Here is a 27,977-nt window from a genome sequence, read left to right on the forward strand (position 1 = left end):
TTATATGTAAGTTCTCTTGCTTGTTAAAACTGCCACCTCCAATCTGGAGTGGCCTACCTGTTTCTTCAGTCTCTCCTTATTCTGCAAAAACTGGGGCCAGTTTCAGATTACACCAGGAAGCTCCCAAGAAGCTTGTGAACTAAACATTAGTTTCAGTTGTACAACTGGCCCTCTCTTATCCAGGTTTTCACTTTCTGTGGTTGCAGTTACTCATGGCCAATTATGGTCTGGAAGCAGATGATCCTCCTTCTGCTGTATTGTTAGAAGGCCAGCTATGTCACAATGCCAGTGTCATTCACCTAACTTCATCTCATCAAATTTTAGGCATTTTATCTCACATTATCACAAAAAGAAGGGTAAGTACAGTACAATGACATAATCTGAGAGACAGAAAAAAAAGACCACATTCATGTAACGTTTATTATAGGGTATTGTTATAATTGTTGTGTTATTACTTATTGTTAATCTCTTATTATGCCTAATTTATAAATTAAACTTTATTATGGATATATATATATATATATATATATATATGAAAAAACTTGTTATATATAGAGTTTGATACTATCTGAACTCTATGCCAATCACAGGCTACCATTGGAGATGTTGAAGCATATCCCCCATAGATAAGGGGGGACTCCTCTACAGCATAATGATTTAAACTTGTGTGTATTTAAAAATAATCACCATAATAAGTCTAGTTAACATCCATTACCACCTATGGTTATAATTTTTTTCTTAGAGTGAGAACTTCTAAAATCTACTCTCTTAGCAGCTTTCAAATATATAATATAGTATTATTAACCATAGTTATCATGTTACACATTATATCCCATGACTTATTTCTTTTTAAGTGGAAGTTTTAACAAAGAGGGGTTAACTCTTTGACCCCTTCATCCATTTTGCCCACCCCCCCCCCCACTTCTGACAACCACCAATGTGTTTTTAACAAACTATTCTAGATGATCCTTAAGTCAGTGTTCCCTGACTTACATGATAAAATACATTTGGTAAACCAAACATTGTCAATTACCTAAAAACTTGGCTCTATTGTTCACTTGGTGTTTGTCAGTGCAGCCCTAAGATAAACCAGTAAATATACAGCGTGAGAATTTTTCACAGGTGCTTCTCATTACCTTCCCTCCTTTGATGCCTGGGTCCCTGCCACTTTGACTCACTCTATCCCACCATCATTCATCACCTTTCCCATTCCCACCCCCCACCTCCACCCCAGCAGTCTTTCCTCTTGCCTGCTGGAATTCTCACTTTCCCTGGAATATTCGCCTCTCATGTGTCACTTTCTCACTTTACAATTCCCCTTCAATCCTTCTGTTCCTCTTTATTCTATGATTGACTCTCCCTAAGAAGCCATTTGCGATCCCCTATTATGAAGAATTCCCTATAAAAATAAATTATATTGTGCTGTGTTTGGGAGATAAACTTGATGGGGTAAACAGCTGTACACAGCAGCTCTGTGCAAACAAGTTTAAAGCAAAATCCAACCAGCTGCTCAGCATGAACCCTCTGAGAGCTGAGATCAGCTGTTGTACTACCCAACAGTTGTCCTACAGAAAGCCAGGCTTGCTGGGAGAGAAATGAAAGAACAGTATCTCCAGGTGATTGAAGCAGGGGTAGTAAGTGAAATGTTCATTATCCAAAAAAGGATGCTACAGGGATAATTCTTATTTACTCACTTTGGCATATTTTAGCAGGAGCAAACCCACATGATTTTAGGAAATGTTTTGTTTAAAGAAGGACATTAAAAAATAAATAAATAAATAAATAAATAAATAAATAAATAAATGACATTAATCAGCCACTTTGATGCATACCTATCCTGACTTTTAGAATAAAATACCAAGGGTTAGTTGCAGAAATTAAAATCACCTCCCCTTTGGGAAGTCATAGACATATAAGTTCCTGATAAAATATCTTCAAATTCAACTTGGAGATTCCTGAGGTTTCACTTTCATCCTGCAAAGTTTGCTTTTTCTTTAAAAAAAAAAAAAAAAAAAGCATGACCATCTATGTTTGGTAGAAAAAATAAAAAATAACCAGGATAAGTTTGGATGTTAATGATTTTGTAGACCAACCACTTCTCAGTCCTCAATCCCTCTCCACCATTTACTCAAATGACCTTTAGAGAAAGAGAACCCCTGCCTCAAAAGTCAGCCCATTTGATAACTGTATCTTTGACAAGTTTCCTTATATAGAGCTAACATCAGCTTCTTTTTATCTTCTACCCATCAGGCTTCATGTGGTCAAACAGAATAAATGAACCTTTGTCAGCTCTTTGAAGCAAACCAATCTTCATACTATAATATACTCAGTCTTCCTTATTCCAAGCTAAACTTTGCTAATTCCTTTAATCGAATATCCTAAGTCATGAATTCAATTCTTTCCAACATCCATCATTTGAACAAGTTCAAGCTTATCTCTCTTAAATTTAGGGCTCAGAATTATGTGACATATGTAAATTGAAGTTTGATTAGCAAAGAATAAAGTGAGATTATTATTATCCCGTAATACTGTATGGATGTTACTCTCAACCTTTGCTGATTTATGATTTTGGAGATGTTTTATTATATTGTTGATTCATAGTTAGCATTTTAATAATTCGTAATAAGCTCTTTTCATATTACATATTACTCCACCACATCTCTAACTATTCCTAGATTTGTGTAGCTGGATATTGGCTCCAACATTAAATGTTAGGCATTAGCATTAGGCATTAGATCATTAGGCATTAACATTAGACCTGTTAAATTTTACTTCATTATATTCAGCTCATATATTATAGCTTCAATGGATCCTGATTCTGTCATCCAACATACTTTCTACTCTTCCAGCTTTAAGCCGTCAAAAAATTGCAGAATCATTGTTTTCTATCAATTTCTCCATTAAATTGTCTTCCCTTTATTAAACCAGGTTATCACAGAAAAATGAACATCAAAAATCACTTTATCTTCTCCACACACCCCACATAAGGATTCTTCAAGTTGCTTTATAAAGATATAATTAAATCACATCTCTCTGGCTTTCATTAGTAAAGGGACAGCTACATGTAGAACACACATATTTTTGGTAAGACCACTATGCCATGGGACGCTTGGGTGGCACAGTGGTTGAGTGTCTGCCTTTGGCTCAGGTTGTGATCCTGGGGCCCTAGGAACAAGTCCCGCATCAGGATCCCCAGAGGAAGCCTGTTTCTCCCTCTGGTTAAGTCTCTGCCTCTCTCTCTCTGTCGCTCTCATGAATATGTAAATAAAATCTTAAAAACAAAAACAAAAACAAAAACAAAAAAAGACCATTATGACAGCATTGTTTGTTATGTTGCACAAGGTCTCCACATAAATTTTGTTCTTTTCAAATGGTTCTCTGAGTTGAGAAGGAAAAGCTGAGGAAAGGAAATATTTTTCTTTATTTTTTTATTTATTATTTTTTAAAAGATGATGTTATTTATTGATTCACGAGAGAACCAGAGAGAAAAGCAGAGACAGAGGCAGAGGAAGAAGCAGGATCCCTGTGGGAGCCCAATTCAGGACTCGATTCCAGGACCCCAGGATCAGGACCTGAACCAAAGGCAGATGCTCAACCACTGAGCCACTCAGGTGTCCCAAAAATATTTTTCTTTAATTTCAAGATGAGAGTTTTATATGCCATAGAATTTCTCCCCTTTGCCTCATTGCTAGAAGGCTCAGAATAAAAGTCTGTAGTAATTGCCAATAATTTTTATTTCGCATAAGTATTTTGATAGTATTTTTTCTTTTGTATGGACCTTTATTATTTTGCTTTTCCCTTTTATTATATTAGTTGTTTGTTGGATTTTAAACCATATAGGTATATCAATAAAGTGAATCAGTTGGCATATTGGTATAGTTATTAAGTGAAAGAGGATTAGGAACAGAACTCACCTCTCTGTTTCCATAATCATTCTGGTAAATTAATTTTTAATCCATTAGTATTCTTTAGATATCTCTAGTCAGCTGGTGACTTATTCATGTATATTTAGCACAATGTAATCCACTTCACCTAACAGGTTCTTACTGAAATTTAAATCTCAGCTAATCATGCCTTAACTATCCCATTGTTATTGTTTGTTTATTTTTAATCAAAGAATTTATCAATGTCTACTATTTTTTTTCTTGGTCGCTCACTGGATTCTACATTTTGTGACACCAGGAGCTTGTCTGCATTATTTAACTTTATATTATTTAAACAGCCTCTGGCAGATAGTTGGTACTCAATAATTACATGCTGAATGAATTAATAAATCTGAGTTTTCACTTCACACACACAAAAAAAACTTCAAGTGAACCTTATACAAAATATGTAGCATGTATGTATTGCCTACTTTTTCTATATAGCAAAAAAGAAGCAAGAATTTCCAATTATCCAGTTATGATGATGTATAGAGTCAAATAAAACAGTTCAGTTAAAAATGATGTTGGTGCTCTCAGCATCAGTATGTAGCTGGTTAATATATTTGAATAACATTTCATAGCTTTCAAAATTCTTTCCCATATATCAACTCATTTGAATTTAATATTAACATGGTAAAATAGCCAGAGCGATATTATGCTCTTGATTTTTCAGAGGAAAAGCAAACAAAACCAAGCAAATGATTGAAGCAGTTAAATTATTTGTCAAGAGTGTCCCATTATGTAGATCTGCCTTTGTATATCTGCACAGTAATGCCAGAAAAGCCCAGAAATCTCCATTTTAAATATGGTCGTGGTGTTAAATTAGTTATTTGACTAGGTGAGTCAAGGCTATCCACTGAGTTTTAATTTTATTATTTGTAAAATTGGAACTAAAAGGCCATCCTCACCATTTTTTGTTAGATTGTGAGCTTCTTTGTCTTATAAAAAAATTAATATGAAATCTCAAAGAAAGAAATGTGGAATCATAATTTCCCAGGTATAAGAAACCTTACAGATCAATATTGCAGCACCTTATTTTTCATAAGAGGGAACTGAGACCTAGAATTGTTAAATGAATTGCCAAGAGACACTGACTTACTCTGGAGAGGAGATAGGATCAAACCCTGATGATCGTGGGAATGAGCTCTTCCCCCCTACATAACCTTGCTCTTTATTCAAACATATGTCTAATATCACATTAACACAACAGTCACATAACTTATACTTCAAGGATAGATATTACTTACTGTTTTGAGTAGTAACATTTTCATGTAATAAAATGAATAACATTATACGGTAATAGTGGATTCCAGATTGATTATCCTAGTATTTGTAGTCCTAGTTCATATTTGCTGTATAGAAAAACCTCAGTATTCCTCAAATTAATAAGTCCTGATCATTTCTGTTTAGTAGTAAGATTGTACTACTACTTACTAGGAGGGGAAAGGAACACAAAAAAATCAGTTTGAAATGTCACATATAGAGGGATCTATAGCTTCATGCTGGGTTAAAGCTAAACGTCAGGTAAGCTCTTGGCTGGTTTGACAAGTTAGTTGTAACTTCTACCAAATTCCTCATCAAAAAGCTGCTTATTGTCTTAACATTCCGCTCAACAACCCAACTTCAAAAACATAAATTCTGAATATTCACTTCCCATCAATTTTCTCTTCTCCTGACCATTTGGGCTTAATTGCTTTTATGGGTTTGCTAAACCACAAAGTAGCAATCATTCACTTCTACTTATTAGGGGATTTATTATTTATTATTCTCAAGTATAGTGGTAATTTCTATAATAGATATGTGCCAGCACAGAGGGGTGAGCTTGTAGTGGCTTCAGGGTGTGATTACTCTACTACTTTTACTATCCTTTGCTTGCCATTTTACCAACAGTTCCAGTATTTGGTCCTTGGAATGTAGCAAAGAAAGAACATTTAGAGGCTACTGATTCCAGGAAGTGGTGGTCCCCCAAACCACAGCATTTGAGTCAACTGTATTTTTTCTACAAAACTGTAAGTGTCTCACTCACAGTGGTGCTTGACCACTTACTCAGCAGTCAATAGAAATGTATGATGTAGATGATTGTCCACCAGGAAAAGAGTACAGGGACATGGACGTTGGTGAAGTCAGTCCTAAATGTAGGCAGTTCCACATGTGAGAGTGTCATTGGAAGGCTTGGGATGAAAGTAGTTATGATGAGCAAAGAATAAAGGGATTTGGGGCAGAAGATAACTCTGTTCTCTGCTTCTGATGTTTCCTCAGCATCTTTTCCAATGTTCTGTGTTCTCTACTTTTCATGTTTCCGCAGAGTTTTTTTCAATGATTTTTCTAATTACAGGGATAAGATATATGTGTCATTTTAAGCATTTAGGAAGTAAAGTCTAAGAAGTTGTGTATGTGTCACTGTGTTTAAAGAAGTCCATGTGAAAAATTCATATCTAATGACTTTCATGGGGCCTCAAAATCTCTAGGAATACACATCTGTAACTGCTCAGACATGATATGGATATACTTAAAGGTAAGAGAAGCTCACTGGAAGCCAAGTTGTCCTTGAAAGGGGGGGCCTGGTGAACCAGGCAATAGGTCTTGGGTATGGGAAGAGCTGTGGTTCCAGATGGAACTTAGAAAATGTATCTGAACCTTTTTTGTTGTAAAAATGAATGATTACCTTAAAGTGGGTAGACAAGGATGGTAGTAGCAGAGACGCTGGATATTTGAGGTCATGTGGGAGGATCAGACCCAGTCTCACCATGTGGTCACTCCTATTAAAGAAGCAGTATTTCATATACTGCTACAGCTACCTTGAAACCATGGCAGCCCAGAGAAGGGCATTAGCAGTTGAAGCAGAAGATGACCAGGAAATCTCCTGCCCCGCCCTGCCCTCACTATTTGCTAGTCTGGGGCTCTGAGAGGGTATTAGGAAAGAGGAAAATATTGAGCTCTGTCATTTTGCTGGCTCAGCATGTTGACCCAGTTATCGAGGGGTGGATTTATCTATGATCTTTAGGCACACTCTTTTCCAGATATGCAAATTTACTTTCCCAGAGTCAGCTTGGCAGTACTCTTTGCTTGATGTGGATTATTAAAAAAAAATTAGCCGATTATGATGCAATTTTACATTTCAAGAAAACCTAGTCATATAATGTTGTCATTTGTTCTCCTTACTAATGTGTCAGAACAGTTTCTCAGAATGACCATCTTCAAGTTGAGGCCAGGTGGTTTCCAGACAATAAGTGCATTGAAGGACTTTGACATTCAGTCATGTATAATGTTGGGGAAAGCTGGCAGTTTATTCCTTTGAGAAAGGTGCCTGGAGGGAAACACATGCATTTGCTTCCCTTTCTCTCATGTGTAGAATATTCAGAAATCAGAAATTAAAATAGCTCAGGGACTCTTTCATTTTGCCTTTGTCAAATGGATAAAGACAGGTAGTTTCTGTATGACTAGGCTTTAATTAGTGGACAGTGAGGCAGGGGTACCCGTGAGAAGAGCACTGCTTAGTTGTGTTTACATTTCAGCTGGAGGAAACTAGCTCAGGGCCATCATGGGGACAGTCAGAATAAAAGTAGGACCTAGGAGCCATTTGTTCTCTGTTCTGTAAATGTTACTGTAAGGGTGACTGGTGGGAATATGCTCAAATTTGACAAACAGAAGTAAGACTAAATATTAAGGAATCTTAGACAAACAAGGTACTATTTTTGCTTCTCACAATTATGAGTCTACACACTTCCCTCCTGTCTAAAGCACTTATTGACATAATATGCCTAATGCCATATTATATGGATGCTGTCACATGTACGTTGTAATATGTACTGATTGCTCAGATTACTGCCTAGGAGCCAGAGTCCTGTCCAAAACACACACACACACACACACACACACACACACACACACACGACAAACTGAAGTCTTTATTCAACGGGTAATTGTGAATGCCTAATATGCTAAACACTATAACCAAGCCCTTTTGGTATACGAAAGAGTTGGATATCAGCCCTCAGAGAACTTGAAGGTTATGAAAGCATTAGACAAGTAAATAAACAAAAGATGGATATGTACTTTAGTGAGAAAACTATGGGATGCCAGGAAAGCACATAGCAGTAGCACTGAACTTGGTTCTAGATGTTCAAAGAAGGTTTCCTGAGGGAGATGATGTAGGGAATTGAGGTAGGAGTAAAAGTTGTTCAGGTGAAGATTTGGGGGGAGGAATATTCCAGAAAGAGGCAACCTCATATGTAGATGGCGTTTCAATAAAGGAGAACATAATCTATGATAGGATCTTAGTGGTAGGAATGCAGACAGCAGGTAGAGAAAGGAGGAAGGAAAGATGAGAGTGGAGAGAAAAGTTAGGAGACTGGTAATCTAGGCTATAAAAGTCCTCATAGGAAAAGTTAAGGAGCCTAAACTCTATCTTATAGGCACTGTGCCATCTGATGCTACCACTTTTTTACAATTCATAAAACCTCGAACAAATTATTTAAGCATCTTGTCTATATTTCCTCAACTCTAAAATTGATCAAAGAATTTAAATGACATGTCTTCACATGACTGTATCAGGATTTGCTCTTAGGGCCTCTGACATCAAATGCACCAAAGCTCTGTGTATCATAATACATCTCTTTGTACTTATGAGTAAATTGAATTATATATGCTTTTTCCCTCTCAGTATCCCTAATATATAAAATGTGGGTCTACCTGTATTTTTACTTTTATCCAAAGAATGATGATTAGAATATTTAGTTTAGAAAGGAAAGGCTTAGGGGAATTATAACTTTTTCAAATATGTGAAATCCTGTCATTTTAAGATATAATGAGATTTTACTGCCCCAGAGGGCATAAGTAGGATATATAGATCAAATTTATAAGTAAGTAGATTTCGGCTCAACTGAAGTTTTGAATAATTTGTGATATTCTCAAGTGCAATAGGCTACCTCAAAGATAATGAACTTCCCATCATGGGAAGTATTCAAATAGGGGCTAGATGAACATCTGGCAAATATGTAATAGGGAGATGGGAATTTAGAATAGATGGCCCTTATGGTAGATATATTGCAGAGTTATTTCCCTGACTTATTTCTCAGAGAAGTTGCTTTTATTCACAATACCAGCTGAGTGGTCAAAAGGCCACACAGCTTCCTCCGTTGCCTATGCCCATCAGCCAAGGATATATCTAGATCACAAATGATTAAATAAAAGTACCCATTCTACCTTAAAAGTACCATCATATTCTACCTTAAGAGAGTGAACTTGATAGACTGTTATCATATGATGGTCTATACTTGAGCAGAAAGTTCCTGTGATGTTAGAACCAGATAGTGAAATGGCCCCAAATGGTGACAAAGCCAGGGAAGGTTATAAGAGGTCAGAGAAACCATACATAAATAGAAAAAATATGGACTTCATAGGTAAGCAGGCAGGGAATGGCATAGCCATACAACAAAACTCTGAGAGCTCCATGAAAGACTGAGGAGAGAAGCATTAATACCTGATGTCATGGATTTTTATCCTATCCAATACATTTCTAAGATTTTGCTTCATATAGAAGACAGCTTAATTTAGAAGCCTGTGCAGAGTAAATTGAAAACTCTGAAGAGAATGAGTTCATTACACTGACATAATGTTTGTTCCTTTTGCATCTTCTATTCCTGAAGTCTGAATAAGTCTGCGTCACCTGCTCGGCCTCCGGAGCTGGCCGCGCACACGGAGGAAGCCCAGCCGAGGCACAGTCAGGACTGGGGCGGGAGGGTGCTCCGCAAACAATCTCTGTTACTAACATTCTGGAAGGCTGCTGACAGGTTTTCCTTTTTTTTTTTTTTTTTTTTTTTTTTTTTGCCCTACCACCCTCCCTTTTTAATAATTGTATATAATCAGTAGTTTTGTTTTACCGGCTTCATCTTCTAAACTGGTGGGCCCTGTAGTTCATTCCCGTTGTTAGACTTTTGCCCCTTACAAGTGTACCCAACCTGCAATAAACCCTTCTTGAGAAAAAAAAAAAAAAAAAATCTGAAAAAATAAAGAAAGAGTAGGAGAGAAAGAAAAGTAGAGAAAGGAAAAGACACATGAGCATGATCCTTTGAGTCAGGAAGAGACAGAGACTACTTGCAGGAATTATTTGGACCTCCAGAAAGTCCTTCACAGGTGGAGGGTAGAATCTCCAAGCAGATCTGTCACTCTTGGGTTGACATAACTACTGCTGTCATCCTCTCCTTTGGGTCTAGTTTAACCAGGGGGCATTAATAGTCAAACAGTAGTCCCTTCATCTTAGTGTTCGTGAGACCTCTCTTCCTGCCATGTTAGCATTTTGGTCTGTGATATTTCCCACTGATATATAAAGAACATATTATAATAAAATAATAACAACAAAAGTTATTTAAGCAAAAACATTTCTATAGTTTAGGGTGAGGAGGAAATGGTCAGCAAAGATCAAAGTAAAGGGTGTTTTTCCCACTCAAATACTCTTATACTTGATTTTTCTAATTTCATTGTGTATGTGACCTAGCTGTATTTCGCTTTTCGTTTTTGTATGTCCATGAGCTTAACTCCTATGTACTTTAAAACATGTTTTTAAAAATGGCTTGGTTTATGAGAGTTTTATTCCTTACAACAAAAATTTCCCTAATTGAACCATCTCAAGATTCATAAGTTTCAACCTCAGAAAATTTTGTTATTGGAAAAGTAATTTGATGTTTAAGAATTCCTGAACAAGAGTAATAACAATATCTTACATTCACATGGCATTTTAAATTTTTAAAAATGGATTTTTAAAAACCATTGTCCATTATTGACAAACACAATTGGTGGCTAACTTCGTAAATAAAGTTTTAGCATTTTGGACTATAGGCAGTCGAAGAGGACGAATGGCTTAGAAGTTCAGACCCATTATTTAGAGTTGGGGAAGCTTAAATATCAAAATGTGACCATATACCCTACATAAAAGGTTGAAGCAGTGGAAACACTACAATACAGTACAAATGTCACTAGCCCATACTACATTAGCCCACATGACACTTTAAATAAATCACCATGAGTGGATGTTGTTTTAGTGATTTGAGTTACTAGAGAACGCTAGATTATTTGGTTTGGGGTACATTCTAGAAGCAATGACTATGGAAAGAACTGGATCCATTTCTAGAACTGAAGCAGGACAGCAAGGTTCTTGTCTCACGGACTTGAAAAATGAATCTCATGGTCAAAGGAAGGTGAGTAAAACAATAGAGTTTTATTAATTATTATAATAATTAATTATTATTATTATTAGAAAAAGCTCTCAGGAGTGAGAGGGGTCCCAACCATATTGCCAATGAGGGCTTTTCATCTCTGGCCTTTTATTAGGATTTTACCAGGAAACTTGCCAGTGGTTAGGTCAGTGGCCTGGAACTAGACAGGACACTACTACATTGTGTGAGAGTCTTTGTCTCTGTGACCTCTGGGATCTTTAAGTATATATTGCTAAATCTGGTTAATCCTTATAGTGAGCTTTTCCTCTGAGGCCTGATCAATTTTTGTGCTTTTTTTTTTTTTTAATTTTCTGTGTTATAATGTATTTTTTTTTTTAAAAAAAGATTTTATTTATTGATGAGAAACACAGAGAGAGAGGCAGAGACACAGGCAGAGGGAGAAGCAGGCCCCATACAGGGAGCCCGACGTGGGACTCAATCCCGGGTCTCCAGGATCACACCCTGGGCTGAAGGAGGCGCTAAACCACTGAGCCACCAGGGCTGCCCTTATAATGTAATTATTAGAAAAACATTTTTTTAAAAAGATTTTATTTATTTATTCATAGACACACACACAGAGAGGCAGAGACACAAGCAGAGGAAGAAGCAAGCTCCAAGCAGGGAGCCCGATATGGGACTCGATCCCGGGTCCCTAGGATCACACTCCAGGCTGTAGGCAGTGCCTAACCACTGTGCCACCCACCGGGACTGCCCTAGAAATACATTTTAACCCTAATTGTAATTTGGATAGGGTGGTCTAAATTTTTCTGATGTTTGTCTTTGTTCTGTCTCAGTGTCTTCATACCTGAAATACCCTCAAACCCTAATCAGGGACCTTCAGTCTCTCCCTGCTTAGACCTTAACCCTTTCCCTACTCAGAACCATGTAACACCCTGGCCTGACCTCTGAGTCACTGCTCCTGGTGCTGCTGTAGTGGATTCCTTCCTTTGATGCTACTTAAGTACTATGTTTATCACTTGCCCTTCGTTGGTGGATATTGTAAAATTTGAGACTTTCTGCCATGAATTATTTTTAATATTACAGAGTCCATAAAGTACACAAAGTGGGAACCATAGAGTCATGAGTAGGAAAACCTGCCAGTGCTACCACCATTACCACTCATTTTGTTGTGCTCAAATGATATCTGTTTTTTTTTTTTTTAAGATTTTATTTATTTATTAGAGAGAGATAGGAGAGGAAGCATGAGCAGGGGGTGGAGGAAAGAGGGAGAAGCAGGCTCCCTCCTGAACTGGGAATCCCCTTGCAGGGCTTAACCCCAGGATCCTGTGATCATAACCTGAGCCAAAGGCAGATGCTTAATCTACTGAGACACCCAGTCTTATATTCAAAATATAAATTCCATTATGTTCAATAGTTTAAAACTAGGAGTGGCTTAAAATTGATTTTCAAATATTGTAAGAACTGTCCAGAAGAAATATTTTACCTCTTCCATGAGCTGGAGAATGACCACACTGCAACATGAGGAGCTCTAGTCTAGTATGATCTATCATACTTTTGTATCTTCTTTACCAGTCCTGCTGGATTGTTCAATAATTCCTTTTAGATTAGGTTCAAAGTTTTCTGACTGGTTGTCAGTGCTTCCCAACCTATTTAGTTTTTTGTACTGGTTTAAAATCTCTGAAAAGAGAATAAAAGTTAGAGTAGAGGGAGAGTTAGAGAGAGGTATAGCCCTAGAGAAGGAGACAAGCTTGAAAGAGGGAGACATAAACTGAGGTAAAATGACAAAGACATTTCCCAGAATCCTGAAAAATCTCAAGGCAAGTCGACAGAAGGACTGTGGAGAGAAACACAAGTGTGAAATCAGTCAAGAAGAAGGAACATTGGTTTTTACATGCATATTATTCATTTAATAGATCTTAGCATCTTTGATGGGTTGGCTATTAGGAGGGTTTATTGATTATACTGCTTTTGTATCCCTATGTTTGAGTGTTAATCTGATGTATTTCCAGTGTCTTAGATTTCAAGATTTCATTGGGTTACCAAAGGCTGCTCAAAATAAGAGAAGCAAACACAGTATAAAATACAATACTTGTATTGCAGGTAAGTGCATTTTGCTTTCCTGGAGTGTGCTCTAACTTAAACCACAAGGAAGGATTTCAGAGCATCATATTTATAACTTATTTGACTGTTTTAAAACTCTATTTCAATTTGTTCCTTGAAGGCAATGCAATCCTAGAATTATTTAGATTTTCCTTTACATTTCTTCTCCAATTTAGATGACTGCTAATTAGGTCTTTTTCTCTTCAGTGCCCCAGAACCTAGCTGCCTAAATTGTATATGGAAATATACATGAATACATAAAAGCTAAGGGTTTCTGTTAAATATTCATAGATTTTTATATGAGAATTCCAGTTTTGATATTTGGGTAAGTATTTCAGTTTTGGAAATTTATTTTTGTAACAGTTAAGTAATTTTTTTTTTTTTTATTGTTGTTACAGGTGACTTGAAGTTCAAGCAAGGGAAAGTGCTGTCCAAATGCCAGGTAGAGGGATAGAAAGAGGAGCTTAGTACTTATTTGGTTGTCTCCTATAAAAATATGTATACTTATTCTCCTCTGGCCAGTTTCAAGATCAAGATGAACTGGATCCATTCCAAGGATGATAGATCAGTGGGATGATAGGTAGATCAAAAGCACCATTTTGCCCAAAGAGACCTCCAGAATGAGAGGAAACAAAAAGTTCTTCCCAATTTTCCATTTTAGCCACATTTTTCTAGTTTTTGGGAGAGTCAGCCAGCTTAACTCAAACTCCCTGTGATCTATCCTCATATTTTAATACTTATATTACTTTGATATATAACACAATGCTCTCTTTCACCATGTTGTAGTTCACTCTCATTTTCCCCTTGTGGTTACTATTCAGTAGAATTGGAAATAGCTCATCTACAGATTCGAGAAAACCACCTTGTGTATTCGTGAAGATCATTGCAGAGTCATTCCATTAAACTCACATAAATTGAACATTGTTGAGGGCAATATAGATGGCATTTTTTTTTGTCAAAATAAGAGCACTATTCAAACAACAAATATATATGGAAAGGAAGTAAGAATTAGTAATATGTGAAGAGGATGAATCCATATAGAAAATAAATCATTTTGCTTTGCACAGTCCTATTTTTCTTACTAAAAACTTCATAGTCCTATGTTAGTAATAAGTTTCCTTACTTTTTTACTCATTATATACCCATTTGTTGTAGCAGATTTTTCACTCAAAGGAATTGAATTATCTGGAGAAATCAAACAACTTATTAAATAGTATACTCTATGTGGGTTGCAAAATTCTTATGCTCTTTGCCCTCTATTTAAGTTTTCTTGAGTTACTATCTTATAAAAGATTACATTGTACATGAAATTATCTCTAGCTTCTAATATCATGAGACAAAGCAAAACTAAGTTTTAAGAACTTGGCCCTATGTAGCCAAAGTGCCTAGATTCACATCCCAGATCCGTCAGTTACCAGCTGTGTGATCTTGGGCAACTTACTTAACCTTTCTTGGCTCCAATTCTATTTGTCAAATTGTAATAAAAATAGTATTTACTTTTTCAGTCAAATGAATCCATGTTCGTAAAGTGCTCAGAATAGAACCTGGATTACTGTCAATAAATGTTGACTATAACAATTACTGTTATGTTAAAAAAAAAAAAAAGGGCCATTGCTGAATGGCAAGTATAAATATGACCTGTAACAATAGATTGTAGGGGGAGAAACAAAGTAATTTTCACTCTAACCTTCTGAGTTCTCTGCTGGGAACTCTGTAACAAAAGGCTGATTAACAAGAAAAGAATAAACAAAAGTTTATTAATATGTATACCTCATGTATACATGGCAGATACCCAAGGAAAATGAGTAACTCTCAGAGGTGTTTTAGAATCCATGCTTACATACATTCTTCAGCTAATGGCAAAAGAGGCCAGTTATGGGAAGAGTACTGTGAATAAAAATAAGGTTTGTTATGCAGATTTAGATCAGTGTCTTCTCCAATGAGAAGAGTTTCTAGAGATTTAGCCATCCTTTTCTTTCAGATGTGGAGGAGAAGACACCCTCACAAGTGGAAATTTCCCTTATGCGTGTAAATTTCCCTTACAAATGCATAATTTTGTCTCTGTTTCTAGAACTTCTCCTGTGTCTGATGTTTCTCAAAATAATTAGCTCAAAACAGTCCTTATGCCAAAGAGACATAATTTGGGATGGTGTATTGTACCACCCTACAAAGTGGCAGAATGAAAGAAATTGTATATAATCCAAAAACCTAGTGCTTAAACAGGGCTGGAATGATACCATGGGTGTCAAAATGCGTAGCCCTATTTCACACATGTGACTATATTTCTAGATCTTCAAACTGAGTTCAATATACATTGTTATTCTCCTTTCCCAATCCTACCTCGAACTGATTTGTTTTGTTTGTTTGTCGTTGCCATCTTTGGCTTATTTCGTCCAATTTTCTATCCACAGACAATTTTGACCAAATTCTTAGAGTGGTATGTTAGAGTCATGTAGGCTGGAAATTGATACTGACAAGCTGCCCGAATGATTACTGTAAATCCAAAAGAGCAACTAATTTTCAATTTCTCAACCCTCCAAATACTAGGTGTCTGAGCCTTATCACAGACAAAAAAAGAAGTAGAATTAAAGAGGAAAACCCTGATTAATTAGCAGCCAAATAGAGACTTCCTTGGAGATCTAAAATATAAATTGATTTGATGAAACCTCCCCTTTTGTTAAACTCACATTGGGATTACCTTAAAAGGGCAAACTGTACAAGACTTGAATATATGGCATTAAGAATGAAGACCACAGGAAGTGGGGGTGAATGTCTTCCATATCTGTATACAAACTGCACTAAACAATGTGACCTGTATGTGCTCCATCATGGCTTCAGAGACCCTTTTCTATAGTATGAATTTATTGGATATGCTAGAAAGAAGTCTCCAAGTTTTCACGGTGGAAATAATCTCTCAGGGATCACCTAAGAAAACCTCTTTATTTTACCTAGGAAGAAGTTGAAGCCTTTTAAAATCATGCTATGGCTAATTTGGGAGAATCTAGGCCTCTACAATCCAGCCCACTTTTCAGCAGCTCTTCCTGTTAGGTAAGCAAATTATATGCACTTTCCTCCTTGTTTGAGTTTTGCAAGTGGGCACTCCTTAACTCTTTGTCAGCTCTATTAAGCTGGGCTAACTTCCTAGGGCTAAACATACAACCATTTTTCATTTCTTGGCAATCTGTTCTATTAAATTTGCATATTCAAATATGCAGCATTTATGTCTGATCTCTAAAAGAAAACTCACTAAATTCCTAGTAGGATTATTCTCTCTCTTTCTCTTTGGCTAGGGACAAAGATTTGAATAACAACTGAGAGAGAAAGCAGAAGTTAGGCAGTGCTTTCATAAATGAAATTAGCAAGTTTCTACAATTTAAAGGTTCTATTTGTAATTCTAAAAACCTTTTCCTTTCCTCCTTGCTTAGCTTCAGGCATGAATAAAAGTGTTGGGGAGGGGGGAAATGTTTGCTTTTCTTCCTCTTAATGGGTAAGAGATAACTAAATGCTGAATTTACAAAATACTTTGCTGGTTCTGGATTTTATGCATAAGCACAAGATGAATATCATGGCTTGGATCTTAACTGAGTAATATCTGCAAAGTCACTTTGCTGTATATATGAAAAATCTACATTGTTTAACTTGACAATCTTCTCAAATGATATCCACAAGTATTTAGCATTAAAAAGCTCAGTTTAGAATTTGAATTGCTAATGTTGAGTTTCCAATTCAAGGTTCTACAATCCAAAACAGGCTTGAAAAGGAAAAACAAAAAAGAACAAGCATAATTGAAGGGAAACAGTAACATTGGCTCCCACTTGGATAAGTTGCTTGCAGGCAACCTAAGGGGTCCTCACTCTGTGTGACTTCCAATTGCCTTACAGTCTACCATGCTCCAGGGTGGAACATCCTAAAGAAAATATTGATGTTATTGTTATCCAAGCTGAAAAAGAAAACACACACACACACACACACAACACACACACACAGAGAAGCACACAAGCACATTAAACTAAGCAAAACCCTAACATGAATTTTAAGAGGGAAGAAACCAGCCAGCTTTTCACACAAATTCACTGTTCTCATCAAATTTGGTCTTCTTTTTTTTTTTTTTTTTTTTCTCTTTCTTCCTCCTACACCCCATGTTGTGGTTGAAACCTCTGAGCTTGGGCAGAGTTATGTGCAAAAAATGCAAAGTTTGAAATGTTTTCTTTGTGTCCTACTTCCCCCCCCCTTCTAAAATTGATCTTTCTGTGGATATATTTCTTTCTTAGAGGATCTAGTTTTAATTGCATTGTTTATGTTTCTAAGGGTAATCACATCACCTTAAGGTATTTAGTTACTGATGGGGAATCAAAGGCTAGCTGAGGACAAAGCACAAGCTGACACCCCACAAAGGACCCACCACCACCACCAGGTGGGATATGTGTGACATTCCCCAGGCCCTCTTGACTGCCCTAAACCTAAGGGAAAGGAGAAACAAATAGTTAATTTATATAGAGATTATAGTCCTATAGGCTGATATTTTATAAACTGAGTCTCCCTCAGTTTATAAAATATCTTAGTGATTTACAAGAAAAAAACATCCTAACTTCTAGAAGGAAACTCCCAACTATCTTAATGTTAATGCCTTGCTAGAGGGAAAAACAACCTTAATTTGACTAAGGCAAGGCCTCCAGTATCTTGTAGGTTCTCTTTAACATATGAAAATCCTTTTGAAACTTCCTCTTTCCTTACCTCCTACTCCCAGGTATATATTCAGCCACCACTCACAAGCCCTGGGCAGCAGCCCTTCTGGCCCATGGTTTAATAAAACCACCATTTTGCACCAATGACTCTAAAGAATTCTTTCTTGGTCGTTGCTCCAGACCTCACCCTACCAAACCTCCCCTATATTCCAAAACCACATCAGTTACCATCACAAGTTTCTTACTGAAAATCACTCAAGAAATTTTGTAGTAATTGCAATGGAAACCAAAAATGTTCATCATTGATTAGTCAGTCTTTGGAATAAATTGTTCCTAAATTCCAAGCCAATTGAAAAATGGATAGTAGATTTATACAACAGAGAAAAGGCTGCATAGGAAGCTTACTTTTTATTCCTCTATCTATGTTCAAGGGTAATTTTTTAAAAATTAAATCATGACTCTCCTTGAAATATAAAATGTGTGTCAAAGATTTTTTTCCAATTAACTAAATAATTAGCATACCAGTAAGGTGTTACAACTTGTTAAAAAAGAATATCTGAATAACATCTGTATGTTTAGGCAATTAAGAATGGTCAAAGAATTGCCTAATAAATGTAAGATTGCTTAACATATTGTGTAAGAAGAGTGACCAAGATTTGCTCTTTGACCAAACTAATGAGGCACCTTAAAGGCCTCTTCTTAACTAGACTTCAACATTGGGCTCCTGTGTCTATCCTGGTTGAGCATGTGTCTCCAATTTTAGCAAAAAAATCTTCTGAGTCAGTTATAGATACCTTTGATACCCAATTACCCTTAATTCTGGGTCAGTTTTGTCATCCCCCACCTCTAGCATCTGATCACCCTGGTCTGCTTCAAAAAGAATCCTTTCAAGTGTTTTTAGCCAGAATCCCCACCCCCCCACCCCTGATGTTTTCTCTTAGCATTTTCCACCCACTAACCCACTTCCCAATCCTGCTTTCTGGATTTATGAATTGGCTGTTGTAGTAGGAATTGAGCCCATCTCTATACTGAATTCTGTATTCCACTTTTGCAATAATTCTTGAATAAAATCTGTTTTTACTGCTTTAACTACTGTCCAGCTTTGGTTTTCTTTACAGAACTGAAAATCAATTGTATTTCTATTGAACACAATTAATTGGCCTATTTTGGGGAAAAATTCATGTGCCTTGCTCCTAGTTTCATACAGTTTGCAGAATTATAAGTCAAAGGTGATGAAAGCGCCTATAGGTTCAAATAATCCTTAAAAGTCTGCTAGAATATGCTCAGAATTACATTAGTAAGGATATCCAGTAATCATTACACCCATTTCAAAATCTTTCACAGTTTTTCCTTACATCAGATACTGGATTATCTGCAGTAGTAGAAACTTGGTAGTCATCTTCCCTCTTCATTATCATTCAGTAGCTGTTTCTTTCAAAGGCTACACTTATTTCATTCACCCCATTGGTCACTGTTTCTAAATCCATCTGAGAGACTATCACTAAAACAAGGTTGAGTGAAATGAATTATACACTTTTTATGAAGGCAGAAGCACATTTTGATAATCTTTTAAGGTCTACTTCTCCCAGAATACTCTCAGGATTCATATATATATGAATATATATATGAGAGAGTATATATATATATATATATATATATATATATATATATGAAATAATGCATCTAGAGAACATTACATCTGTTTTCTAGAGAAAACAGAAAATCTCAATTATTGAAGGAAAATAATTACTATCTGCAGGAGGCAGAATAATGCCTATCATAGTTGTCTATGCCCTACCCTGCAGAATCTGTGAATATATTACATGTAATTTAAGGTCACAGATGAAATTAAGTTTGCTGACCAATTTAACTTGATTTAGGGAAATTATCCTAGATTATCCAGGTAGGCACCACGTAATCACAGGAGTTCTTAAAAGTGAAATAGAGAGGTGTAGCAAGTCAGAATAAGTTGTAACTGTAGGAATATGGTCAGATAGATACAATGTTACTGACTTGAAGGTTGGAGGCAGAGGCCATAAACTAAGGAATATGGAAGGTTTCTAGAAGCTGGAAAAGACAAGAAAAGGAATTCTCACCTAGAATTTCCAGAAGAGAATATAGTTTTGCCAACAACCTGATTTTAGCCTAGTGAAATCTGTGTGGTACTTCTAAACAACAGAACTGTAAGTTAATACAGTTGTGTTGCTTAAGTCATGAATTTTGTGGTAATGTATTAGGAAAGCATCCATAGACAATATGTAAACAAATGTACATCTGGATTTGGCCCATGGGAGGACAGTTTGTTGACCCTTGTATTAGTCAATGCCATATGCAATATTAAATATTAGGGAGTAAGAAGTGATCCAGTGTGGTGCCCATATTTTCTGACCTTCAAAGTTAATATGATAAATGTAAAAAAAAAAAAAAAAGAAGAAGTTTATGGAGTGAATAGGCATTAACTTTTTGGAAATATTCTGTAAAATTTCATATCTTGTCACCATATTCACAATTTATTTTCTTTGACCTTCATGAACTTATAATTTAGTTCACATGAGAAGCTATGACTCAAAGAACATTGGAAGGTCAAATGAGTGATGTGGATAACAAGTGTCATAAATATTCAAGATAGAGGGAAGTTAGTTGAAGTGAATGAATCGAGAGAAGATAGAATGGGAACCATAGCCCTAATCTAAGCCATAAATGATAGATAGGAAAATATTCTAGAAAGACTCTGACTGTATCTGAGTAAATCTCTTGATATAGTGCCCTGCAAAAAGTAAATACATACAAAAACTGTATGTTTTTGCAACTGTTATTGTCATGAATAAAATGATTCTTATGAAAGACTGGAATCCAGTGAAACTGGAGTCAATGTGTTACAGGGTTGATGCTACTCCTATATAACTCAAACACATGAATTTGATTCTCACTTCTGATTCCCAATCTGGTGTTTATAAGTCGTCATGGCTCAAATTGGGTATCAAATTTCTACAATTTATAACATCTTCTTTAGCAATAAGATCCTGAGAAGAAATCAGCATAACTTTCTCTGATCTAGCATTCAAAACTCATTATTTGAAGTTTCTTGAGTTTATTCTCAGAATGCCATCAAAATATATGACCATAAAAATCACATTCTTTCAATTCACCTACTCATATGCTATGCTTTGTATTATCACCCATTCAGTCCCTTAGGTTTTTAATGATTGAGTTTTTGCTCACCCTGCTTGCTTTTTGCAGGAAAAAAAAAACACCCCAGCTTATTGCCTAAGTGAAAAAGCATAGACTAGAGACACAGGGAAATGATGCCATGAGTAACAGATGGACTTTTTCCCTCTGGTTAACTGCTCTTAATTCCTAGTGCTTTTTTTAGGGCTTGAAAAAAAGTATATCTTTTCTCCAGTGCCACGTATTCAGAACCAATACATTAGTCACTCTATTCAGAGAAGTATGCCTCTGTGTCTGAGAGAAGAGCAGTCAGGAGGATGACATTTTTTAGTATCTGTTCTGCCTTTTTCATCATCGGCATAAAAATAGAAGGGTTCAGTATTTTGTTCACAGTTCTGCATCTGTCCCAATACATTATTTGTCTCAATATGTACCCTTATGATCTCCCCCTTCTCTTCCTTCTTTATACCACCACCACCACCACTACTACTGCCACTGCCACTGCCACCATAGTCATTGTGGACAGTTATTCATTCCTGCAGGGTGTTAGCAATCTAGGGATGAAAGATGCCACTAGACTTGGTCTTTTCCTTCTTTTAAGAACTATGTGCCATAGTGGGAGAGAGATCTTATTAAAAAATATATATCTAGGGATCCCTGGGTGGCTCAGTGGTTTAGCGCTGCCTTCAGCCCAGGGCATGATCCTGGAGACCGGGGATCAAGTTCCACGTCGGGCTACCTGCATGGAGCCTGCTTCTCTCACTGCCTGTGTCTCTGCCTCTGTGTGTGTGTGTGTGTGTGTGTGTGTGTCTCATGAATAAATAAATAAAATCTTTAATCTTTAATATATATATATATATATATATATATATAGTGAAAACAAGGTGACTAAACTAAGTCAAAAGAGTGTTAAATGCATCACAAGGCAGATGGTTCACTGAATGTGATAGGTGACGTGATGATTTTCTGCTTTCTCTCCTCTCCATGACATCCCTTGGCCTAAAACATCATTTTCCTCTTATACTATCTTTCTGAACCTCCTCTAAGAAGGCCTTTCATACTTCCATCTCCCTTCCCTGCCTACATTAGGAAAGCCTTCTAGTAAGCAAAGTGAGTAGACCTGCTGCAAAATATTTATTATTCCTTAATGCTTGTCTTCCCAAGTAAATAATAATCTTCTTGAAGACAAAAATGGCAATGTGTATATCATTCTGTCCCCAGTACAGTACCTCAGATGAGAAGCTACTCAGTAAAGAGTTATTAAGTGAATGGCTTTGCATAAAGGAGAGCTTTCTTTAAACCAGAGCTTCATAAAGATGAACAATGAATATTCAGCAAAAACTTACACGTAATGAAGAGGAGGGTTATGCCTTCTGGACAGGGAGAAATGACTACATATTGGTGAAAATAATATAGGGTAATGATTAAGAGGTTTGATTCTGAAATCATTTTGACTTGGGCTTATATTTTCACTGATACTTAGTTGTAGTCCTCTTAAAAATTACTCAAATCTCTAAACCTCTATTTCATAATCTGTATGAGAATATCAACCTCACAGATATTTGTGAAGATTAAATTTAAAATGCTTTTAAAGTGCTTAGCAAAGTATATGGTGGGAAAAAAAAAACACCTTGCCTCAATAAGTAAATAACTTGTTCTAAGTCTCATAGTATGTCATCGTCATGATTGCACCCACATTTGGCTGACTGCATATTCCAATCCCTTACATTACCTTTGTAGCTTACAACTTAAAAGGGGCCTTTTAAGATTACTTTCAGGGTGCCTGGGTGACTCTGTTGGTTAAGCGTCCGACTTTTGATTTTGGCTCAGGTCATGATCTCAAAGTGTTGGAAAAGAGCCCCAAGTTGGGCTCTGAGTTTAGTGCAGAGGCTGCTTGAGATTCTCCTTGTATTGCTCTGACCCTGCCCTCACCTATGCATGTGAGAGCTCTCTCTCTCTCTCTCAAATAAATAAATCTTTTTAAAAAAATTACAACTGATTTTTATCATTTCTAAATATCTAGACCACAAAACCAAGAAACTCCATTTGCAATGCAGATTTCTAGAGTGCACAGACCAGAGCTGGTGTTCCAAGTGGCACCAGGACAACAGCATTCCCCTTTACAGTGATTAGGAAACAAAGCATGAATATCTTATATTTAACTTTCTGCCAGTTTTAAAGAGCAAAGCCAAATGATGAGAGACTTGGCCTGTGTCTGGCCTAAATCAGAAGGATGAAGAGAAAGAAGCCAGCATGCACTGTGATCATGCCGATTGGTTCTTTCAGTGCTAGGAGGGGCATGGTGATGGGTGCCAGGGCACAGGAGACATTGTTCATTCCCTACATGTGAAAAAATAAGAGAGTTAAGCCTCCAAACACCTGTGCTCTCCCAGCTTGAAGTCAAAGCTGGTGCTGGATGAAAATTCAATTGTGCTCTAGGTCTGAGGGAAAGGTAGACTCTGTGAGCCAAGATTTCAATCCCCACATGCAGTAAACTGGTGTGCTTTCCTTCCCTTTTGAAAAGAGTGTTAAAATATGGAACAAGCATTTCCAAAATGCATCTGTCCACCCTCAAAATTATTTAAAATGTAAAATAACTATCACTAGAAGTCAGGAAGCAGGGAATTTGGAGAGTGAAATGATTCCTAAATTCGTGTAAAACGGGCAGGGAACAAGCACAGCATGATTTTCTGGGAAGCAGTTTGCTCTCATCAAAACCAAACAGCAACATTCTATTTTGCCTTGGCACAAGGATCAACAGCAGAACATGGGCCCTCTTCAGTGTGCACAGAACAAGGGCACGTTAATGTGTATTTCAGAGACAAGTACCATAGAAGCTCAGGTCAGGGAAAAATGAAGAAGGGTTCTGTGCAGCATTCATGGATCGAGATCCTGAGGAATGGAAAAGGTGGAGTGGAGGGAGAAAGAACTCCATAAGCACAGGAAAACTCTTGAGAGAAAGCACAAAGTAACAAACATAATATTTATATCCAAGACTGGCTAAAAGTTGGAGAAGGCTACTAGAATACTTAGAATTCTGATTGGTGTCCCTGGAATTTTTATTTATTTTATTTTTTGGTCATCTCTGCTCCCTGAGATGCCACCTACTTCTTATAGTGACAAAGGTTCTATTTGGAGGATGCTTCAGTGACTCAATGGTTGAGTGCCTGCCTTCAGCTTAGGGCATGATCCTGGGGTCCCAGGATCAAGTCCTACATCCAGCTCCCTGCATAGAGCCTGCTTTTCCCTCTGCCTGTATCTCTGCCTGTCTCTCTGTGTGTCTCTCATGAATAAATAATAAAATCTTTTTTTAAAAAAAGGTTCTATTAGGAAATCACAACTTTTTCCCACTCATTTGTGCTTTGGGAATGACTTTCTTAATGGATCCTTTGACCCTCATTTTCTCTTTATTCAGTCAATAGGGTGTAGTGAGAAATCTAGAGTATGGAATCTGAGGCTGCCACTTGTGTGCTGATTTCTCTGAACTTCACTTTTTTTATCTATAAAATTAAAATAAGCATAATTTTATGCTTTTTTTAACCTAATACATCAAAATATATGTCTACTAGATCCAACTGCCATTCAAAATTCAAAGGAACTTCAGCAGGTTAACTTTCCTTATATGTGTTTCCTTATTTATAATTTGGGAATATAATATGGTCCAGTTTAATCTCTAGAATGGGTTATGATGGTACAAATAAGAGTTTGTAAACCATAACATATTATATAAGTTTATCCACTCACCATATTGTGGAATTACATTGTACTTCCATATCTTCAATTGTTGTGTTTCTTCCTTAAAAGACTACCTTTATTATCCATCTCTCTCTTATCTACATGTTAAATATCAGCTCAATGTGCACCTCTTCCTTGAAGCCTTCTGAAGAGCTTAGAACTCAGTGGTATCTTTCAGATTGATACTTATGTGAGACCATACTTCCAGTTATTGTACCTACCAGTCATCTTCTGTTAGGTATTATTTATAATGCCTTGCCTCCTCTTTTTTAATTTTTAAATTTTTTTTTTTTATTAGAAAAGCTGTTGTTTCTCTCATACTCACCTGAGCATGGAGTTAACTGGCTGGCCTCTTGCCCTAGTGACTAAGAGGTCTGGGTAGTAGCCCAGGGAATTCCTGAAACCTGAAAGGAGGTTCTCTGTGAGACCCAAGAGAACTTTAATCCTTAGGAGATAGTCTTTATATGTGTGACATGCAGTCATGCTTCCGAGCTCGTCTTTTGCTTGGCTAGACTAGTGGATAGTGACTTGAGGTGGAGTACATAGGGATTTAGATTATTTTTAATTACCCACGTCTTTTATCTCTGTGTGTGTGTGTGTGTGTGTGTGTGTGTGTGTGTGTGTGTGTGTTTTAACTGACCTTTCTAATGATACCTTGATGTTGGTGGTTTTTTTCCTATTTTGATATTATTTCTTTTTCTAGTAACAGACTGTATGTCCATACTTGATAGCTACCAATATAAAGAATGACTTTCAGTCTACTCAGACCAGACAGTAGATGAGAAGAAATGGTCATTTTGACTTGCACAGTTAACATTCAGATGGATAAATCAAACAGGATTTGCATAAACACTTTCCTAAGATACGCCCGGTTTAGGGGAAAAGACTCTTGTGTTGTCCAGCAATCAGATACCTGACCTTTGATCCTCTCTCAAGCTACCATCTAAAAGACTCATGACAGGGATCCCTGGGTGGCGCAGCGGTTTGGCGCCTGCCTTTGGCCCAGGGCGCGATCCTGGAGACCCGGGATCGAATCCCACATCGGGTTCCCGGTGCATGGAGCCTGCTTCTCCCTCTGCCTGTGTCTCTGCCTCTCTCTCTCTCACTGTGTGCCTATCATAAATAAAAAAAAAAAAAAAAAAAAAAATTAAAAAAAAAAAAAAATAAAAAAAAATAAAAAATAAAAGACTCATGACAAATTACTTGGGAGACTTGGCAGCAGTGGTGAAGTTTGAGTATCTGGCAAGTCCAGCTTATTGACTTATCGGACATCACTCTGACTACAGCTGACATATATTGTATCCCAATATGCATTGGATTCATTTGTTAAGTAAATAAATTCTTTCTTTTTTTAAAAGACCAAAAAGTTAGTCTACATTGTTTGGAGGATTAATCACATAGGAGTTGTGCCCCAGATTCATCAACTGACAGAGGAGCCTGTTGTCCTCTGGAATTATGTCCATTAGAGGTAGGTTAAGCACCCCCAAGTCAGTGCCCACATTACTCCTCAGCAACTGTACCGACAATGTGTGCTCAAGGTAGAATGACCACATGTCCTAGTATACCCATGGCAGTTTGTTTTACACCTGCTATCTAAAAGTAATTATTAATAGTGCCTCCTTCTGCCATCGGAAGTGTCCTAGTTTAGGAAATAAGCTATGTGGTCACCCCTATTCTAGGTGCCCATCTGGAAAGCAAAGATTGAAAAGGAAACTCTGTACATGCCTAGACCCACATCTCTTTATGTGGATTTCTTAAGGTGTGTCCATACATAATTAGTCTATAGAAAAATCTGAACTTTACTCATTGGGGGAGGAGGTGATGAAATTTGGTATCAATGACTAGAAGTAACTGCCCCTGTTCAGAACATGTAAGAAAGCTTAGAAATGTATACAATTTATATTCAAATGCTCCTGTAAACAGGAGGAGAGCAAGAGAGTGCAAGTAAATGTTACAAAATGTTAACAATTATTGGGTTCAGGTAATGAGTACATACATACTCATTATATTGGCCTTTTAATTTTTCTGTTGAATTGGAAGTCTTCAAAATAAAAAGTGGGTGACGGTAGGGGAAGTGGTCTTCGGACCAGAATGGCCTACTAGGCACCAAGGGCTTCCTTAATTGGTTAATAAGTAAGACACTTAAAAAAAAAAAAAATAAGTAAGACACTTTCCCTCTGGATCACATACAGGTCTATGTGTGTGATAACACTTGTGTGTATTAATAGTGAAGACCATACCTCCTACTGCTTGTTGACCCCTCACAATTCTGATTGAAGAGTTGTTGATGTGCATTCTAAAATGACCATAAAATTTATTTCTGATGAACATTGTTTTTGGTAAATTCAACAATACATGTGTGACCAGTTCTGTTAACATAGTGATATTTAATTCTTTTTTCTTTACTTGCCCAAATTCTAATTCCCAACTTCCCTAATTTCTACAATCATTTCTTTTTTTACCAAACACTACAATATAAAACTACCACAAATAAAATGTAGGAGTAGGGGTTATTCCCTCATAATACTGTATCATAAGCTGTTATTCTTCTAATGGAAGAGGAAAATGAATTTGTTTTATTCAACCCGAAGAACTTAAATTGGTATGGAAGAGAGTTGAATCTGAGGATTTGAGGGGCTGGGTTTGAATATAAATTGAAATTTACCAACACTGTAAAAGGAATAATGTTGGCAGTCTTCCAAAATATTTGTTCATAGCAGGTTTGATATTAATGGATATATAAATTTATGTACACTTTACAGTTAGCAAAGTGTTCCATGAAGTAATTATCAGTCCAGCACCACTCTAGCTAATAATATTTAATAAAAATAATAACACTTTGTGCTTATGCCAAAGAGCACAATGAGTTATCAAGCAGTTTATTATCCAACCACATCCTGGCTGCATGGAAATACCCCCCCCCCCTTTTTTTTTACAAATGGGGAAACTAAGATCCAAAGATGTAATGAAGGACATCCTCAAAAGTCATTAAAATCCCAAGGATAAACTACCAATATCTGATGACAGGTGTCTCTGTCTCTCAGCAAGTATAAAATTTAAGAATAAGATAAATTGGAAGCAGTTACTCATTATGTTAATTATAGTAATATATTTTACATCCAAATATTCTGATACAAGATATTATTTTACATGTCATATTTAATTCATCTCTGAGGTAAAGCCAGGTTTAC

The 27,977-nt window shown here is 36.6% G+C and overlaps 2 long non-coding RNA genes across 5 annotated transcripts in view; both read left to right on the plus strand.

Annotated features, from left to right (window-relative positions):
* Window positions 1–261: 261 nt before the first annotated feature.
* On the plus strand, window positions 262–11,516 carry LOC111096903. The gene is made up of 4 exons (XR_005361693.1): window positions 262–356; window positions 5,814–5,932; window positions 6,259–6,438; window positions 9,572–11,516. It is a non-coding gene; the product is annotated as an uncharacterized LOC111096903 (long non-coding RNA).
* A 299-nt stretch (window positions 11,517–11,815) lies between these two features.
* Window positions 11,816–27,977, plus strand: part of LOC106559006 — an 85,368-nt gene continuing 69,206 nt past the window's right edge. For all 4 annotated transcript variants that reach the window (XR_005361695.1, XR_005361696.1, XR_005361694.1 and 1 more), the window contains exons 1-3: window positions 11,816–13,198; window positions 13,597–13,640; window positions 16,151–16,246. This is a non-coding gene — a long non-coding RNA (uncharacterized LOC106559006). The remainder of the gene's footprint in view (window positions 13,199–13,596; window positions 13,641–16,150; window positions 16,247–27,977) is intronic.

This window comes from Canis lupus, chromosome 7 (assembly GCF_011100685.1).
Source record: "Canis lupus familiaris isolate Mischka breed German Shepherd chromosome 7, alternate assembly UU_Cfam_GSD_1.0, whole genome shotgun sequence".
Taxonomy (NCBI): Eukaryota; Metazoa; Chordata; class Mammalia; order Carnivora; family Canidae; genus Canis; species Canis lupus.